Source organism: Crotalus tigris, unplaced genomic scaffold (assembly GCF_016545835.1).
Source record: "Crotalus tigris isolate CLP2741 ecotype Arizona unplaced genomic scaffold, ASM1654583v1 scf7180000017800.2534000, whole genome shotgun sequence".
Classification (NCBI taxonomy): Eukaryota; Metazoa; Chordata; class Lepidosauria; order Squamata; family Viperidae; genus Crotalus; species Crotalus tigris.
Genome location: NW_024096645.1, coordinates 129,198 through 149,922, shown reverse-complemented (window position 1 = coordinate 149,922; position 20,725 = coordinate 129,198).

Here is a 20,725-nt window from a genome sequence, read left to right as displayed (position 1 = left end):
CTCATTGTTCAGTTAACAGCTCTTTATTCGTTTAACAGCAAAACCACAACAACGAGCAACGGCACGCAGGCTTCTCTTTATCTGCCCAGAGCCCCGGACACAATGGCAACAATTAGCGGAGCGCTTTCGCACCTTGCGCATGCAACATCCTGAGCCTGCTTTTGCAGCCTCAGGACACAACAATAATGACCTGGATGACTGAGAATCTCCACAGACAAGTTTACTTCTTGGGAGAAAAGCCCGGCCTTGTACCCAAATATTGCAGATTATTGGTAAAATTTGAGAATGTCAGGACTTGAGGGAGCCATTCTAGACAATAGAATTTTTACAGCAGTGGAGCCTCACTGGTATATATTTTTACTTTCCAAATTACTTTTTTAAAAAAATAACCTTTGTTTCCCTCACAGAAGAGCATTTCCATTTGTCACTCTCCTTGCCTTGTCCTCAAGGGCTCTTGGAAGCAACTGCCAACAATATGCCAACACAAGACAGGCTGTGCCCTTGTTCGGTTGGGGTGATGGAGGCAGTTTTGCATGTTTTGTTATGCTGTGCTTTTTATCAGCCACAATGCTCCAGATTATTAGTGTCACTTTCCACTTAGGGAAGTTGCAGAATAGAGAACTAGGTGAAGATCTGGGACTGGCTCTATTTAGAAGCTGAGAGCTAACACTCAATGAAGCCCAAAGCCAGGGCTTTTTTTTCTCATAGAATGCTGGCACCTTTTTTTGGATGGAACCTTGTAGGGTAGGCAAGGCGGGTTGTATGACATGTGTGAGTTCTGGCACCATTTTTTTTTTTTTAGAAAAAAAGCACTGCACAAGGCGATATTAATCTTGCCATCCCCAAAGAGTTCTGTCAAGCAGTGAGTTTAATAAGATGACCATATTCATTAGACTGGCCATCATATCAAATAGTTTTCCTTTTGCCTTTTCCATGGATGGAGCTGAAATACAGTTATTTTCTGTAACATCTCTGGAAGCAGCAGCAAATACCCTGAATTGGCATAGTCATGTGATTTCTGTAGGTATTTGCTTCAGTTCACAAATTGGTTTAGATGGGATGAAGGAATTAAATACGAACAGAAACTCCCTTTAAAGCATTAGGTTGATCTAATATTTAATAATTTATTCATATGATTGAAGCCCCACCGATTTCTACGTATATGTAAAATTATATGTTAAATTATGCAATGGATGTAAAAAGGGGCAAGGCTTTCATTAGTCAGTCATGGCCATCTCTTGATTTTTTTTTATTTTGATAGATGCACGTAAGAGAACCACAATTTGAAGATTGTAAATTATTTAAGAGGGCATTTTATTCTCAGTCCAGCAGGCATGGCTAAAGATATATTTGAGTTTGTCCAAGGTTTGGGTTTTTTTTTAAATTATGGTTCATCACACAGTCAGCCAGATGTTTAGATTGGGTTTGGCATGTTTATTAACCTATCTATTATTATTATTATGGACTGTTTTTACAATAGTAGACATTCACACTTTTGTGTATTGTGACCTTGTAAATTACCTGCATCTTTGTTTCCTTAATCCATCAACAGATTTGACAGCCTAGACCTGCATTATTCAGTTTATTTCCTGATTCCAGCAATCAGCTTCAATTCATCCCCTTCAAATCGGGGATCACTGTAGCTTGTAGATCATATGACTCATCATACATTTCTATTGTGAAATTTGAAAAGTGCTTTGTTAACAATTCTGCATCATCATAGGGTTTGAAAATAATCATTTATTGAAAAAAATATTGCAATTGAAAAATCAATTTTCTGATCCTGGGGAACATTATTTATTTATTTAATATTTATTTATTTATTTATCCTATTTATGTAGCTGTTCACCTCACTCATGACGCTTTTCATACACCTCTAGGCCTAAGTACAGTACATGAATTTTTTGTATGGCGAAAATTGCTATAATTTTTATCATGGATACCAAGAAGCTTAAACATTTAGTCTGTCCTTCCCCCTTCCTATTTGTCTTCCTTTCTATTTGTCTCTGTCCTCCTTTGCCTGTTCAGATACCTGGTAACCTTATTCAGGTGTTATTGAAAAGACTTCAAACCCAGTGCCAGGCAACCCTCTCTGGGGCACCCCACTCACCAAAAACATTTGCCAATAATCGTTGATTGCCTCTCATTCTCTGTGGTAGCTCTGGGAACTTTCAGGAGAATCTGAGATTTCAGCCAGGTTGATATAGGGCCAGTAATTTTCAGGTAACAAGGAGCTGAAAAGTAAATACTAGCATTCTCGGCTGGGCTGGGAAACCAAATGCAAATCAATGCAGCAGATAAAGTACTAGTATAAATCAATGCAAATATAAAGTTCCAAATAAAATGTGGACCAACTGAAGCTTGTTTGTTTGTTTGGAAATAATTTTCACAATTTTCTCCCTTTGCTTGTGGTTCTTAATTAGAATTGGATCTTGGGTTTCTGTGTAGTTTACACAGACTTACAAACACAACTGAGTCCAGAACTTCCATTGCAAAGCAAGGCGATTGATAAGTGAGTCACGCCTGATGTTGCAATCTCTCTTGCCATGGTCATTAAGCAAATCACCACAATCATTAAGCGAATCCAGCTTCCCCCATTAACTTTGCTCGTCAGAATCCCCCAGAGGAAGTCTTAAATGGTGATTGTGTGGCCTGGGATGCTGCAACTGTTGTAAATACATGTTGGCTGTCAAGTGCCCAAATTTTGATTATGTGATCGTGGGGATACTGTGATATTTGTAACTGTGAAGACCAGTTGTAAGTCGCTTTTTTCCATCATTGTCATAACTTCAAATATTTGCTAAACGAATGACCATAAATGGAGGACTATCTGTAATATAGACCAGAAGGACTGTGGCATATTTTAGATTTCTATATTTCTCTATAGTGCAAATGAATTATTAGATCAAGTCTCTTCCATCCACCTACGAGTTCACAATTAGTTTTTGATAAAGCAGCCTTTTCTAACTAGTAGGCAGATGTTTCTCAGGCTTAACCTTGTCAACTCCTAGCAGAGGGGCTGGTCACTGGAGATATCACTATTTTCAAAGGAAGCGCTTCTGTATTATTACTGCGATATCTAGGAGGGAAGCTTGGCATACAGACTTCAAAATATTCCAAAAGATTTTATTTATTTATTAGATTTTTAGCCTGCCTTTATTATTTTTATAAATAATTCAAGTCAGCGAACCTATCCAGCACATCTTCCTCCTCTTATTTTCCCCACAATGACAATCCTGTGAGGTGAGTTGGGTTGAAAGAGCATGACTGGCTTAAAGTCACCCAGCTGATTTTTCATGCCTAAGGCTGAACTAGAACTCAGTCCCCTGGTTTCTAGGCCAACACCTTTATTGCTACACCAAACTACCTACATCAAAGCTCTTCTTGTTTAAAGAAGAGAAGAATGAGGGGGGACATGATAGCAGTGTTCCAATATCTCAGGGGCTGCCACAAAGAAGAGGGAGTCAAGCTATTCTCCAAGGCGCCTGAAGGCAGGATGAGAAGCAACAGATGGAAACTGATCAAGGAGAGAAGCAACCTAGAACTAAGGAGAAACTTCCTGACAGTTAGAACAATTAACCAGTGGAACAACCTGCCTCCAGAAGCGGTGAATGCGCCAACACTGGAAGTTTTTAAGAAGAGACTGGACAGCCATTTGTCAGAAATGGTATAGGGTTTCCTGCCTGAGCAGGGGGTTGGACTAGATGACCTCCAAGGTCCCTTCCAACTTTATTATTATTATTATTATTATTATTATTATTATTATTATTATTATTATTATTATTATTATTATCGATCATCGCACAGTCAGCCAGATGTTCAGACTGGATTTGGCATTTTGTCTACCTATCGAGTCCTTACCCAGGACCTGGGATAGGCAGATGTGGATGTTTGATGGTATTACAGGTATTGTCGCAGGATGGAAGCAGTTCCTAGTAAGGCCGCCTTTTGCAATTGACTAATAGTGAATTTATCAATGCCAATGGTGTTCAAGTGGTGCTCCAGTTGTTTTGGGATTGCACCCAAGGAGCCTATGACTATTGGTACTACCCTTGCTTGCTTTTGCCACAGTCTTTCTATTTCTATTTGTAGGTCTTTGTATTTTGTTATCTTCTCCAGTTCTTTCTCTCTCTCTCTGCTATCTCCAGGCACTGCCACGTCCACTATCCAGACTTTTTTGTCTTTCTTATCGACATTGTTAAGTCTGGGGTGTTATGTTGCAGGTGCTTGTCTGTTTGAATTCTGAAGTCCCAGAGCAGTTTAATTTTATCATTTTCTATGACTTTCTCTATTTTATGATCCCACCAGTTTTTGCTTACAGGCAAATGATATTTTTTGCAGATCTTCCAATGCACCATTGTTGCTACTTTGTCATGCCGCTGCTTGTAGTCAGTCTGTGCAATCTTCTTGCAACAGCTTACCAGGTGGTCCACTGTTTCTTCAGCTTCTTTGCATAGGCGGCACTTACTGTCTGTTGCTGTCTTCTCAATTTTGACTTTGTATGCATTTGTCCTTAAGGCTTGGTCTTGTGCAGCCAGAATTAGTCCCTCGGTCTCTTTCTTCAATTTTCCTGCTCTTAGCCATTGCCAGGTCTTGTTATTATCTGCTTTCCCAGCTATTTTTTTAATGTATTGGCCATGTAGTGCTTTGTCTTCCCATGCCTCTATTCTGTTCTTCATTTGGTCTTTCTTGTAGGCCAGTTTGGTCTCTCCAGTAGTCAGTAAGCCTTCCTGATATACTAATTTCAGTGCATCTTCATCATTGTTCTTCAGATATTCTTCCAAAGCCATTTTTTCTTCTTCAACCATCTGATGTACTTGTAGCATTCCACGCCCACCTATTTGCCTTGGTACATAAAGTCTGTCAATGTCACTGCGTGGATGAAGGGCGTGATTCATTGTCATTATTTTTCTGGTCTTCCTATCCATTGCTTTTAGTTCTGCTTGAGTCCAGTCCACTATTCCAGCTGTGTACCTAATGACTGGGATTGCCCAGGTGTTGATTGCCTTTATGGTATTTCCTCCATTGAGTTTGGACTTTAAGATCTTCTTCACTCTCTTGATGTATTCACCTCTAATCTTTTTCTTGACTTCAGTGTGCTTGATGTTGTCAGCTTGAAGGATACCCAAGTATTTGTAGTATCTTCCTCATCCAGACTCTTAATGTTATTTTCGTGGGGCATCTTGATTCCTTCAGTTTTCACTATTTTTCCTTGTTTGATAGTAAGTGTGGCACATTTGTCCAAGCCAAACTCCATTACAATATCTTGGCTATATATACGGACAGTGTTGAGCAGCGATTCTATTTCAGATGATGTTTTTCCATACAGCTTCAGATCATCCATGTAAAGGAGGTGGGATAGGCAGATGTTTTTGATGTTTGATAGCCATGTCCTGAGTTATTCAGTATTGTTGACAGAGGAAACAGTGCAATAACAAATAGTAATGGTGATAATGAATCTCCTTGAAATATTCCTCTCTTGATATTAACCTCTCCCAGCCTCTCACCATTGATCTGCAACTGTGTCTTCCATTGTGCCATCGATCTTTGCACAAATTTTCTGATGTTTCTACGACTCCTGTTATTTCTAGGCACTTGGCAGAGAGTCAAATGCCTTTTTGTAGTCAATCCATGCCACATTCAGGTTGGTCTTCATTTTCTTGCAGTTTTCCAAGATCATTTTGTCTATTAGGAGTTGATCTTTTGTTCCTCTGCTATTGGGGCGGTTTCCTTTCTGCTCAGGTGGAAAGAGATTGTTTTCAACTAGATGCTGTTTTCAACTAGACGCTGCTATTATTATTATTATTATTATTATTATTATTATTATTATTATTATTATTATTAAACTAGCCAAGAAGAATAAAGGAGAAGGAGGAAAAAGCAAAAACGTCAAGTTGATAGAATGATAGAATGTCATGTTAAAGAGTCTTAAGTCTCCTTTTGCTCTATTATTAATTGGTCTTCAGTCCGATATGCTGCACTTCCAGAGCTAATAGGACCCCAAACGTCTAGTTAATTATTCATCTGCTGTGACTTTCTTACAATCTCAGGCATAGGTTTTATTCCTTGGATGGTGACTCAGCCCTTTTCCTCCATGAATTTCCTTTGAAGTGCAGGTACTGATCTGTACTATATCTTCAATGGATTAGAAGAAACAGGAGATACTGTTTCAGCTCCCACTCAAAACTTTTAGTTTGTAGTTTGTATACAAATATTTGTGTTGCCTTTTGTTCTGGATTGTCTTTGGATTCAGTACATGATATAATTCCTGGAACAACCCAAAGTGTCTGAGGAGTAATAACCTGCTCCCCTCAACATCTACTAATATTTTTTTTGTCCTTGTATTAATGGATTTAAAAAAAATCTGAGAACTGGAGAGAATTAAAGAAGATCAATGTAATGTGTTTTCCTGATCTGTTCTGTTAAAACATCCATGAATTCCACTTCAGCCTCATTGTTTGGGTGGCTGTCTAGGCTTCCTAACTAGATTCAAAACCTGCTCTGCAACTTTATTTGAATGAATGAATCTTTTCTTCTTTTTTTCCATTCCAAATTGACTGATCTGATTGATGTTTCTCCCTATGTTTATTTTGCATGCGCGCGCACACACCTGCACACACATTGTAGCTTTTTGTCCTTTTTCCTCTGTCAAGGGCATTGCAAAAGTAAGAAGGCCCTTTCCTTTTGCCCATTGAGTGCTATGCTATCTGAAGAGTGTCCTCTCCCTGGCTAATACACAGCCCAAAGTCCAATTCTTCTGCAACATGTAAAATGAGTGTGATGTTTGGAACTGTGGAATCACCTGGAAGAAAGAGCAGAAGCTCATGGAGGAAGCACTTTCAGAACATTGGGAAAAACAAGTTTCGTCGGGCTGTTAATGACATCCAATGCTTCCAATGCAGCGTGTGTGTTTTCTTTTTTATATTTTGTAATTATAATTCTTATGTTGTCTAATTTCTACTTAAAAATTATCCTTTTCTGCTTTGCATTCCCCATGAACAAACTTTACACATGTCAAATGTGCTTTGATTTGCTCTTATCTTTGGATAACTCTTCCAAATGTGAGCTGGGCACTTGAGATAGATATAGATAACAGAAAAAAACAAGGACTACATAGCCTTCCAAAACATTTGAAAAGAACTGCAATAACTATTTTAATACTTCTCTAAGGATAACAATAGTTCTTTCCTTCTAGCATCTTTGTTTTAGACTCCTACCATTAATCAGTATACCAATTTCATTCTGTTTCAATGGTCTGTCTACATCTGGTATCCTCTGTAAACTTCAACCTGATGACTAACTTTGGCTGATAATTTTAATGACGCTGTGCTAGTATGGCAGTAGTAAGCAGCATGGTGCTCTCCAGATACTTTGAATCACTTATTACTCTCATAAATCCCAAATAATGTGACCACCGGTCAGAGTTTATGGGAATGTTACTTTGAAACAACTGGAAAGCATAAGTTGCCCACTACTTGATTAAATAGTTTTCCCAAAATGTTAGCTAATTTAGGTTTTTATAAAATTGAGCATAATAGTATTGACCCATGGAAACTAACCCTCCCCCCAACTGATAATGTAATTTCCTCATTGAGGAAGTCAGTTTTTTTTTAAAACCACTTATCATATACGGTCACATTTGGCCTGGCTTGGTTTTCTTCCTCTTTTCAAGTATTTTTATTCTGTTTGGGCAAAGATAAAAGATGCAGCATGTTTTCAAGTTTTGAAGATTAAGAAAATGGTCTGTTTCAGTTTCTCCATTCACCAATATGCTGATCTAATTATTCTCTCTCTCTCTCTCTCTCTCTCTCTCTCTCTCTCCTTCCCTCTCTCTCTTTCTCTCTTACACACACACACACATATTTGTCTTTTGAGTCTCATGGCCACATATATATGGGAATACTTCTCACCCTTGGCAACGTGAAGATGTCCGGATATCAACTGGCTGGGGAATTCAGGGAATAACAACAACAACAACAACAAACAACAACAATTGGAAGGGACCTTGGAGGTCATCTAGTCCAACCCCCCCCCTCAGGCAGGAAACCCTATACCAGGGGTAGGCAACCTTGGCTCTTTTATAACTTGTGCACTTCAACTCCCAGAATTCCTGAGCCAGCACGGCTCAGCTTGGAAACTCTCCCTTTCCCCTCAGCATGGCTGGCTCAGGAATTCTGGGAGTCCACGAGTCATAAAAGAGTCAAGATTGCCTACTCCTGCCCTATACCATTTCTGACAAATGGCGGTCCAGTCTCTTCTTAAAAACTTTCAGTGTTGGAACATTCACAGCTTCTGGAGGCAGGTTGTTCCACTGATTAATTGTTCTAACTGTCAGGAAATTTCTCCTTAGTTCTAGGTTGCTTCTCTCTTTGGTTAGTTTCCATCCGTTGCTTCTTGTCCTGCCTTCAGGTGCTTTGGAGAATAGCTTGACTCCCTCTTCTTTGTAGCAGTCCCTGATATTGGAACATTGCTATCATGTCCCTCCTCGTCTTTCTCTTCATTAAACCAGACATACCCAATTCCAGCAACCCTTCCTTATATGTTTTAGCCTCCAGTCCCCTAATCATCTTTGTTGCTCTTCTCTGTACTCTTTCTAGAGTCTCAACATCTTTTTTACATTGTGGTGAAGTCCACACATCTTCTAGTTGCCAAGGTTGAAAAAAAACCATTGTATGGTGAAGCTTTTTTGAATAAATAAATCCTTGCCTTTTAATTTTAATGAGACCAACATAATTATTCCTTAACCAGGCAAAAATCCAGCTATGCATGTTTTAATTATAGATCCATTTCCTTGATAAATGTGGATGCTAAGATTTTAACAGCTACTTTGGTCTACAGATTACAGTTTGTTCTTCCAACTGTTGTAAATCAAGCTGGATTTAGATAGAGTCTGACAATATCATATGTTTAATCAATGGTTTTGCTCCAACTAAAAATAGATACACGTTTTTGGGATGCTGAGAAAGTTTTTGACACGTTAGGTTTTTCCAAAGATTTATATTTTGCATGATATTATGCATTCCATCCTAAATCACATGTTATCATTAAGGGTGTGTTTCTTCTTGCTTGCATTTTATGCTAAAGCACACAATAAGGATTTCTGCTTTCTTCCTTTTAAAAAACGTGTTAGATTTTCTTGCCTGTCTAATTAGAACTTCTGAAAATATTACAACAATTTCATCAGAGCATATGATTCTACTACATGTTATTATATGGTAGTGTTTTATAGATAGACCAGAAAATGTTAGCCTTAATCTCATTTTATTCATGTTCAATAACCTCTTTGGTTACTGTAGTGTATACACTGGAGTAAATCAGAATTGATGTCATGGAGTCATATCAAGAATGTTGTCATAAAATTATAAGACTAAAGTTTCAGATTATGTTTTTATTGTTTGCGATATTAAATGAGTTCTCAGGAGATTTTTTTCAATTGATAGATATGAATTTATCCTTTATTTCACTGCAAATGAAATAAGAGCTAGATAGATGTCTTTCAGATGAATTACATTTTGAGGGGCTTTTGAGGTTTATTCTATTATGTTCACATTACTTTCAATTAATATATAAGATTTTTGGCAAAAGCATGCTGCAAGACTTTTCACTGTGCAAAATGACAATTTCCAGTCAGAGTTATTTATTTAAAACAGGCTATTCTTCTTCTTCTTCTTGTGCCATATCCATTATCGGACGTTGGTGATACATAGTTCAAATGAATAAATTATCCATTAAGAAAACTGGATTCAACCTTCTACATTTTCAGAGCCCTCACTGGGTATTATTCTAACTTTGGTCACTAACTGGAATAAGAAAATTCAGAATTTGTTTCTTATCTTGGAATAATTCTTTGATTATACTACAGTCCTGACATGTATTGGGATAGCTGTTTGTTCAGGGATCTTATTTAATATCTGCATTTATTATTGCAAAAATCTATGGAAAAGACTGAATTGCAAATATACTTTTGACCCTTTATAGATAATTACAGTTTTTTTTTTTTAAAAAAGACAGATCTACTTATGGATAAATTAGACTTCTCATAGTATTACATTGGATTAAACAGTTCAAAAGAAGGAAGCCATTTTAAATACTGTTTTTATTTTTTTGTTTCCTGCCCAGAGTTCGTTTGGGTGTTGGTTGGTTAAGAGGGACAGACTTATACATTTGTGTAATAAACATTTTCTTAACTGATCATGTGTCTTCAAGTCTATGTCGACTCCTAACAATCTCTGCACACATACAAGCAAACAAATATTGCAAGTTGACCACAACTTTTTCAAGAGTTCTGGGGGCTGTCCCCAAGATTTTCAAGAGCCCCAGAATCTCTGGGCTCTCAGATGGGGTATTTCTGGCCTAGACTGGGAGACTGGGTTCTTGGTCTTGCTTTCACATCTGGCAGTCAGACTGATTCTCCAGACTAGACCCTGGAATGCAGTTTCCTCCCTGTGGAACAATAAATACCCTTGCAGAACGACAGGAAAAAGGAGCTGCTACATAGAAAACATGTGTTTGGATGAGAGTGGCAATGGTTAAAATGTTGCTTTAAGTTTAATCATACTATGGGTTAAGTGCACCCTCATCCCTGGAAGATCATAATATCAGAAGATCCCACAACCAATCTAAGGCTCTTTGGAAAAGGCAGGACAGAAATCAAACAAAACAGGGAAGAAAAACAGCAGTGCTCAGTCAGAACTGTTGTGTTTATCAGATTAAGGGAAAGTGATCTTTTCTATTGTTCAACAACTTGAACAAGTTTGGGGGATATTCTTAGAATAGTCACTAAGCTGATAGAACTGGATTCTTTCTATGCTTGTTGTCACACTCTAAGCTAGTGTTTTCAAACTTGGCAACTTTAAAATATGTGAACTTCAACTCCCAGAATTCCCTACCCAACAGTTGGCTGGGGAATTGTGGGAACTGAAGTCCAGACATCTTAAAGTTGCCAAGTTTGAAAAACACTGGTCTAAGGGTTCAATGATGGCAGCAAATTGGATGAGGAAACCATAACCAAAACTTAATCCAGAGAATTGGAGGAGAATATGAGAATTGTATTTGTGTCCATTTTTGTGTGTATATTAAAATGGTCAAGATGATGACTGCACTTCTATGCAGCGCCAGCACCATGCATGTAAAATAGGGTGGGATTTCAACCACAGTTATGGCCATAGGAGTCCACTTCTGCCAGTCTTGTAAATTGCTTTTGTTCTTGAGTCAATCGATCGCTTCCCAATTCTCTATGATGGGCAATAGTTTATGAAGGTTGTTTATCGGGATTTGCTTCTCTGAGTTCTTGTGAGCTCAGTTTGTGGCATTAGCAATAGTACTTAGCCACTATATCTCTTGCTGACTTCTTTTTCTATTGCCTTTATTTTCCCAATATGGACCTGTCTACATTGTAGGATCTGCAGGTAAGGCTCTACTTGGCTGTTCCTCTTCACAATTCAGGCTGCATTTGATAGGAAAGTGAAAAAGAATCATTTCAGTGATGACATCAAACTTGGGAATTCTTTCCCTTGGAAGACATGCTTGGCCCATTGTTGGGAGGGGTTGGAGTGGGTAAGAAGACTTGCCCTTTTTCTGATATCAGTTATGGCATTTTAATGGGATTATTTTAATCTGAACGCAGAATATGCATGTTTTTGTGCCTCTGTTTTTATTTGATTTAGGTTGGTTTGAGGTGATTTGACTGCATCTATGAATTTAATGCGTTTCCTACATTGCTTTTTGGACCAATCTTGATTGCTGAGTTCTTTTGGAAAATGTTAGGCTATATTTATCTTTGTGAATCTGGCTGAATCTGAAATTGATACTCCGACACCCAAGATAATCCTTGGGTTGGTAAAAAAATGTAATTACTATCAATCCATATAGAGGAATATGAGGGTTAGGATCTGGGGCATCTTATTATCATATAACTCTATTTTCTTTGGCTTGGTACCCACAAGCTACAGTTGTATTACAGGCCTTGGTTCTTGCAGCCAACATGGATATTAAGAATGCTAGCTGGGGATCATTGGAACTGTTAAATTATTTTGGAAAGTGTCAGATGGTGAAGGGGCATTTCAGTGAGGGTAAAAACTACTCCTGAGAGTCCAGGGACTTTGACCTTCATTTTTAGTTGATTCATGCCAACTGCAGTCAAATGTGATGGAAGCTGGAAGATGCAGCTGATGCCATCTGGCAAGCAACAAAGAACTACCGGTACATAACATCTGAAGCAAAGACATGTGTCCTCCTTCAAACTGCCACAATTTAAAGCCCCAGTGCTCTGATAATGATGTACTTTAGTTCCCACATACTCTCAGCAGAAATTGTGCCAGCTTGGCACATATTCAAAAAGGCTTTCTATAGAAGGGTAAGCAGATAGATCCTAAATATATGTGCTTGGAATGAATGAATTTCAGCCTGTTGGCTTCTAAGGGGGATGCAAGAAAGTGTTGTTAGAAGTTTTTAAACTGATATGAGAACTTATATTTAAATTCATGGTGTTTATGGGCTTTGGGTAAGGAGTAGCAATGAAATCTACATGCAAATCTCTTTGGTCAATAGGTTTAGTAGTACAGGATATAAAGACTTTTAGAAATCCTCTCTAGAACAATGTGGTTCTAGAGAGATACCTAACCCTAACCCTAACCACCTAACCCTAACCTGGACCTGGACTGGATGGATTGCATTCAAAATGGCATACAGCAATTTCCTGCATGTCTAACCAGCAATAGAGTTTTTAATGTGCTTTAAGTTATGTGTGCACTGGCACCAGGCAACAGGAAACTAAAAGTTCTGAGAATCATCTCACAGATAATAATAGTGCAAAGGTGCTGAGACAAAAATATGAGGTGAAGGGGAAGTTGAGGCTGCGTGCCAGGCAACAGTTTGCAAGAAAGCAATATGTTACAATTATAGACAAAACACCGTCTCTTTGTTTACACCAGATTCTGGATGTTTATCATTTACACATTCAGTATCATGGTCTGTATTTGGAATGAGGAAGGAAATAGACTTTGGTGATGAGCCTTATGTGTTTTTATTCTGCCTTTTACCACAGTCCTTACGTAGTTTTGCATCTGGAAAGACATAAATAAATAGTGCAGTTCTATGCATAAGGTCCCACCTCGCTGACTGAGATGTAGTATTGATTAATCAAATTTACATAGCTGCCCATCTCGCATGAAATGACTCTGGGTGGCATACAACAATCAAATAAAAGCAAGGATTAAATAAATATAATCTTCATAAAATATGAAACAATTGTTATTAAAAAATAAAATATATGAAGAAATAATATATATAAAATATGGAGAAAGTAAATCTATCAATACTAGAGCCACCTTAAGACGTTATTGGTTCTCTGGGACATAACCAAGTCTTGAGGGACTTCTGGAATATTAACAGGGATGGAGCTGGAACGTGACTTAGTAGGGGAGAAAGTTCCACTAGAGGGGTGCCATCGCAGAGAACGCCCACCTCCTGGCAGTCATCAAAGTTAAGACTGTAATAGATGATACAACATATTTTCTCTGCCAGATCTAATGAGTTGGGCCGATGTAATTGGGGAGAGACATTCTCTCAGATAACCTGGTCCCAGGCCATGAAAGGCTTTAAGGGTTAAAACCAGCACCTTAAATAGGACTCCTCCAAAACCTGGCAGCCAATGCAGCTTACGGCCCAGAGGTGTAACATGTGCTGTTCTGAGAGCCAACATAACTGCCCACACTGCTACACATTGCACAACTTGAAGCTTCTGGATACACTCAAGGGCAGCCTCATGTAAAGCACACTAGTCCAATCTGGAGGTGACCAAGGTATGAGTGACTTTGAGCAGAGTCTTCCAAATGAACACAATTGATACACCACATTAAACTATGCAAAGGCACTCCTAGCTACGACTGCCACTTGCTCTTCAAGCAGGAGTTGTGAGTGTAGGAGGACCTCCAGATTGCACACTGCATCTTTCTGGGCACTGCAACCACATCCAGTATCAAAGATGGCATAGTTCTAAACCCCAAATCTACGCTTACAGAGCAGGAGAACAAGCACAGCCATCTCCAACACAGTCTGTCCTCTCATCAGTTCTTCAATCTGTTCCTCCAGAAAGTGGCCTCAAATTCCTAAAGCAGCCCCCAGGTCCAGCCATCGCCATTTCAGATTAGAAAAAGCAACTGCCAAAAACCAGGGCAACTCAGCAATCATGACTGGCAAAAAGCTGAGAAAATGCCACAAAATGCCTTCAAAGCAACAAAAGAGGCAACTACAGCCATCTTCCAGTATATTGTGTAACAGTCCAGGCTAGCCCAGTCCTCCCTCCTTGAAGTTCAAATAGGTAAAAAAGTCCACCTCCACTTATAAAACCACCACCAAAAGCCATCATCACGCATGTCATGCCAAACAAGAAGAGAGCCTAATTGTGGCTCTCTTAATTATATGAGAGAGGCAGCAGGATAGGTAAAGAGAGGCTCAGAATAAACTTCTAACTTTGTATTGAGCTGTGTGCATGCGCTTGCCAGCCGCTTGCATGGAACCATCTCCGCTCCTCTCCCAGTCTACAAAACTGGAAAGGTTAGGGAATTCTGCTCTGTCTGGCTTTGTTGTTGTTTTTTTTTAAAAAATAATTTATTTATTGGAGTAGTTAAAGAAGAGCTACATAAATTAAAAATAGAAGACAGAAAGGGACAGAGCAGATAATAAAATATCAGTAAATATATTATAATTACTGTAAAATTTAAAGTTAATTAAGAGAATTATATAATCTGAAGAAATTAATAGAAATCTCTATATGACTCTGAACATCAAATTAGTATCAATATCATCACTGTTTGCTATGCTTCCAAAGAAAAATGTACATAATCACATAAATGAAAAAGACCAAAGAAGTAAACAAATAAAAAAAGGAAAAATAGCACGAAAGAGAAAAACCAGTGAAAATGATATTGGGAAATGTAGCTTTAAATCCCCTCCCACTGTACTTAGGTGATGATTGCATCAACATATTTATAAATATTGAAATTGTTTCTAATTACTGGCTTTACATCAGTTGTTTCCCTCTTAAAAAGCATACCATATATGCCGGCATATAAGGCGACTTCTGCAAGTGTTAAAATTGGCGCCAAAGATGGGGGTCGTCTTATATGCCGAGTCGTCTTATACGCCGGAAATACTGGTAGTTTCCGGCATATAAGACGATGTTCTAGGAATGCGACTCGGCGACAAAGACGGGGGTCATCTTATACGCCGGGTCGCCTTGTACGCCGGCATATATGGTACTCAATGTGTTGCTGTCCAGTTCCAGGGGTAATGCCCTTAAAGTCATAGACTGATAATGTTATTTTGTTTTATTTATGATTTTGGGTATAGCTATTCACCAAAACAATGGGGAGAAACTTGTGGGTTGAGGCAACCTCCGGCACTCCCTTCCATGTTTGGCTGTGAGGAAGTATGACACTCTTCCCAAAGAAGAATGTTAAAAATGACAGGATTGATTCAAGCTAGGGGGGAGGGGTGTTGTGTCCTGAGCCTGCAAATGCAGGCTTGGGACGTTGCAATGGTCCCGGGCTTTGCAGAAGCTGCCCGGGACCAGACTGAGTGGCACCGGCTTTGTGCGCATGCGCAAGGTGCAAAAAGTGCATGTTTTCTGTTGCCATTGTGTCCGGGGATCTGGGCGTATAAAAGGAGGCCTGAGTGCCTTTGCTCGTTGTTGGAGTTTTGGCTGGAAATGAAATAAAGAGTTATTCAAGGAAAGATGTGTCTTCATCATTTGCCATTAATGTGAGGACTTAACACAATGTAATTGAGTTTGACTTGTGTGACATGTGATATATGGCTTCTCTGATTCCCCGTGGACAGCCCGGAGGCCAGTTTTGCATAAGGGTTCATGTGTGTCATGATGAGAGGCCTATCCTGTGCAAGAATCAGTTTTGTAACTCTGTGAAAGAAGGAACACTTGAGAATATGGTGGCATTTTTAATGCTTTTCTGATTACATCAATTCTACCGCTTGTTGTCAAGAATTCAGGTTCAACTCTTAAGACTACTTGTTCTCTAATCCAGTGTTTTTCAATCTTGGCAACTTGGAAATGTGAGAACTTCAGCTTCTAGAATTCTGGGAGTTGAAGTTCACACATCTTCAAGTTGCCAAGGTTGAGAAACATTGCTCTAATCAACCACAAATGTAACCTTTGAAAGAACTTGGTGATTCCTTGTTTTGGTTCCTTGCCCAATAATGCAGAGAGAAATCTCTCCCTTCTCATTCCTTGGTCCTCACATACCTGTTCATGAGCTTCCCTTGAGACAAATCATTCAGCAGAAAGGACAAATTACTTCATTACAAGGTGATTCATATCTTGTCTCTGAGATCTGATTCAGTCATGGCAATAATTTTTTTAGCTAATAAATATAGAATAATAAACTTTCTCTTGTGAATCTGTTAGAGCTGCAGAACTGAAAATCTAATCTGGAGTATTCTATCACCTCACACTAGGTTATTTATTATTTATTTATTTATCAAATTTATTTGCTAATCATCTCAGGGTTCCAGGCAACTCTGAATATATGTATGTGTGTCTGTGTGTTTGTGTGTGTGTGGGGGGGGGGGTTTCAGCTTTACTCATTGTGCAAAAAAAAAAAAAAAAAAGGCCTTCACTAAAAAGCTGTCAGAAGAAAGTTTTTTGAATAATCTGACTCATAAATTGGGCTATCTAGAAGATGCTATTTTGCTGTTTATAATAAAGATTGGAAAAGGTCAAGTTCCATTTTATTTAGGAACTTAAACAACAAATCCAACTTTCAGCTTCATTCCAGACCAAACTGGAATTATCCTATCAAAGAACAATGAATAATGAATGTGCCCTGAACGTCCCAAGCCATGTTTTCTTATTTAGAGTTATAATTCGCCATCTGGATTCCATGTGTGATAGTTAAAGAGCATGTAATCACATACAAAGGCCAACATTCTGTTATTATACATTGGAATGATGTTGATGATGATTCTGATATAGGAAAAAGATTATTTATCTCTGAAATGGAAAATTTGTGCAGAGAATGATAAAAGATTTAAAATAAGCCACATATCTAGGTTACTTGTGATCCTGTCATTTGCCCCTGATCACAGAGCAAAATCGCATAGCTTGGAGGTGATTTTCTTCTACAGTAGCATCAAAATCTGAGGGAAGCCTTATCCTTCCCTAAAGGAGTTGCCAGGAACTTGTTGACCCTGGTCAATTACAAAAGACAATTTTGCATAACCAATATTAGGGTTACTATGAAATAGAGCTCCTTCATCCTTATCACCTTTATTGCTCTTTGTCCTTTGTTTGTATAGCCATCAACCAACTAAAGTGCAGTCACTGGTAGGAAGTCTGCTTCTGTCTACACATTTTTGTACAACTTATGATTGATCAGCACCACTGCTGTTACCCTAGCAGTAGCTGGCCAAGCTTGCACTGGGTGAAATCCAAATCTGTCAGATTTTACCTCTTTTGTAACAATATCACTGATGCTCCAAGATCCGAAAATCACAGTTCCAACCATAGAAGATCAGCCACAGGGAGGATACATAGAGGTAAAGATAGCCACTGTGACTGTGTGATTGAAACCCCACCATTTTTCATGTTCTTTGATCACACAATTGTGTCCACTATGTTTGTACAGATACCCCTGCCAACATATGATCAATAGCCAACTTAGACATTTAACTTTAAGGATTGAAAATAAAGAAGTAACACAAGACAAATATTCACTTCAGAAGGATTAAGCTTAAAGTTACTCCCAGAAGGAAGGCTTAAACTTTATCTAACCTTTCTGCTGAACACTCTTCCCCAACTTTTCATCTGTAATGTTCCAAACAAACATATACCTTTCATGGTTGCTATGATAAACAAACCACACATGACATCTCAGGCAACAGAGTCACGTGAGAGTACTATAGCATGTCAGAGGCTAAATGCATAACAATATTTTATACATTCCTATATTGACCCAACTAGGTCTAGGATGGTGACTGCTCAGATCTTGAAGTTCAGACTAAGCACTGGAAATCCAGTTTTAAAGGATGTTGCAGTTCTTAAAAATTGGCATGGGGTATGAAATAGATACCTAAATAGTTGGCACAGGACAGAATCAGGACAATTTTTCTCTCCCCAGTTTAGGAGAATATACTCCCCATAGTAACCCTTTTCAGTTGTAGACCTCACAAACAACTATTGTTCTGAAGCCTTTGTTCCAGAGGTCATGAACAGATTGAATAAATTTGCTCACAGGTACGACAAATACAAGATACTTGTTGGGCTAATATTTGTTGAGCTGCATAAAGCAAACATTCCTACCTCAGCAGGAATTACCTACTATTCTACTATCAAGTGAGTGGTTTACTTTCCACATATAACATCACTTCTGACCTACAAAAATCTGCATTGGGTTTTATTCATGACAATTAGGCAGGATAATAAAAGGAAAGGAAACCTATATTTAAATTTATCTCTCTTAACCTAGGAGCTAAGGCCCATTGTAATGGTCACCTGAATTGGCTCTGGGAGTGGAATTTAATTTCTCAATAATTACATCACCAATTTTGGCATGTATATTTTTTTAAGGAGACAGCCAGTTTGCTTTAGTGATTAAGGAACCAGACTAGAAACCAGAAGACTGTGAGTTCTAATCCTGCCTTAGGCATGAAAGCTAGCTGGGTGACTTTGGGCCAGTCACTCTCTATCAGCCCATAACATCTTGCTTACACAAGTAGCCAGCTGGTCAATCTTGCCACAACCAATGGATCAATACTCGGTTGAGATGAAAAAAAGTGGAAAGAAGAAGGAAGAAGGAAGAGGAGGAGGAGAAAGAAGAAGAAGATGATTCTTAAAATTTATGTGTATCTGTAACATGTATACATGTGAAACCTGGATACTTTTATTGGTTTTATATGAATATGATAAGAGTATGGAAATAATACTGCAACTATCTAAGGATATTCAAGAAATACACTGAAAAATATTGCTTCAGAGTAGTATAGGTCATAGACATTTGCTATAAAAAATAAATGTTTCCTTCTACACTCTGAAATCAATTTCATATGTGGTTTTTATTAATCTCCTGGTAACAATTTGGATGGACTTGCCACCTCCAGGGTGTGGTTAGGATGTCCTCAGCTCACATCAAGGCCTTTCTTGTTGTTTCCTGTGTGGGAGGGCTGCGGTTCTTGTTTCTGAAAAGGAATGTCATATGATGGGTCAGCAACTTCGGATCTCTCTGTCTGAATTCCGCTTCCTTCCTAAATTTGATAAACAATTAAAGGAACCATTTGTTGATGTGTATGGGTATATCACTGTTTTGGATTTTTTTTTTTTTAGTTATTTCATTTATAATTACTGAACTGTTGCTGCTCTGTTTCTTTCAGATGGGGAAGAAAAGGCCTGGCATTTCTTTTAGGGAACTCTAGAGCAATCTCCCCCCCCCTTTTTTTTAGTTTATATTTTTTCCTGATGTAGAATTATGGAGAATATGAGAACCTGTGCACCATTTGGTGATCTTGTATTAACCTAAGAAGGCAATTGCCCTAATGTGTACTTGCTGTATGAAGGAGAAGGTAGAAGAAGGGCTTTATGGCCCAAGTGACTACACAGATGGGCAATTTATGGGAGAAATAGCAAAAATACTTGGTGCCAGCTCTTACGGATGTGAAAGCTAACCAAAATTCATGGTATTTAGTGCAGTATCTCTTAACTAATTCATTCACATGCGCACATATATATTATTAAAGTTGTTCATGCCACCATTTTTAAATTTAAAGTACAGTATTAGGTCATTGGGTCATTATTTTAGAGATATTTCCTTATCTAAACCGAGAAACAGAATGATCAAAGGCAGGCAAAAAAGCAGTGGGATTGGGAGCAATTTCCAATTTCCTGCTGGCTTCCCCACTGAGTTTCTTTGAGGGAAGCTGATAGGGAACATCAGAAATCCCCTTCCCTTCCTTTAGGTGAGGGAGTGAGCGAGAGATTATGCAAGCATCTAGGACAGGGGTTCTCAACCTTGGCAATTTTAAGACTTGTGGACTTCAACTCCCAGAACTCCTCAGCCAGCTTTGCTGGCTGAGGAATTCTGGGAGTTGAAGTCCACAAGTCTTAAAGTTGCCAAGTTTGAGAACCCCTGATCTAGGAAGATGTTAGGGAACGTTGAAAATGAGGATAAAATGAACAAAACCATGGCAGCACTGAAGCAGCCACAACATCCCCAAATTTCAATGCTATGGGTTAGTCCATTTCGTGTACTCCCCCACACTTGTGCTCATTTCTGTGTGACTGTATTAAGCAGCACAGCAGCATCAATAATCTCCTAAGGTTATGGTAGTGCTATGATTTAAGTGAGCTGAACATGTGAATTAAGCAAACTAAGAGTATCTTCTTAATTTAGTGTTAGCAAAGAGTTCTAATTGTGGCTCAATATTCATCTGTTTCTAATATATTTGAAATTCTGTTGGGTTGTAGGAGAAGAGAAATATTACATGTATATTTCACAACTAAAAAAAATGTAAGAAGTATTTATATGGGCTTGGCTGTCTAAAGTGTTAGACATTGTAAAACTATGTCCAGGGTTTAAAATGACTAATTGAGCTATTGTTTATGTATGTATATGGTATGAATATACAAGTCACATGTGATAAGAAGATGAGAGTCACTTTCATACCACACCCTTTTTATCATCCAGTTCTTCACCAGGTTCTTTAAAATTAAAATGCA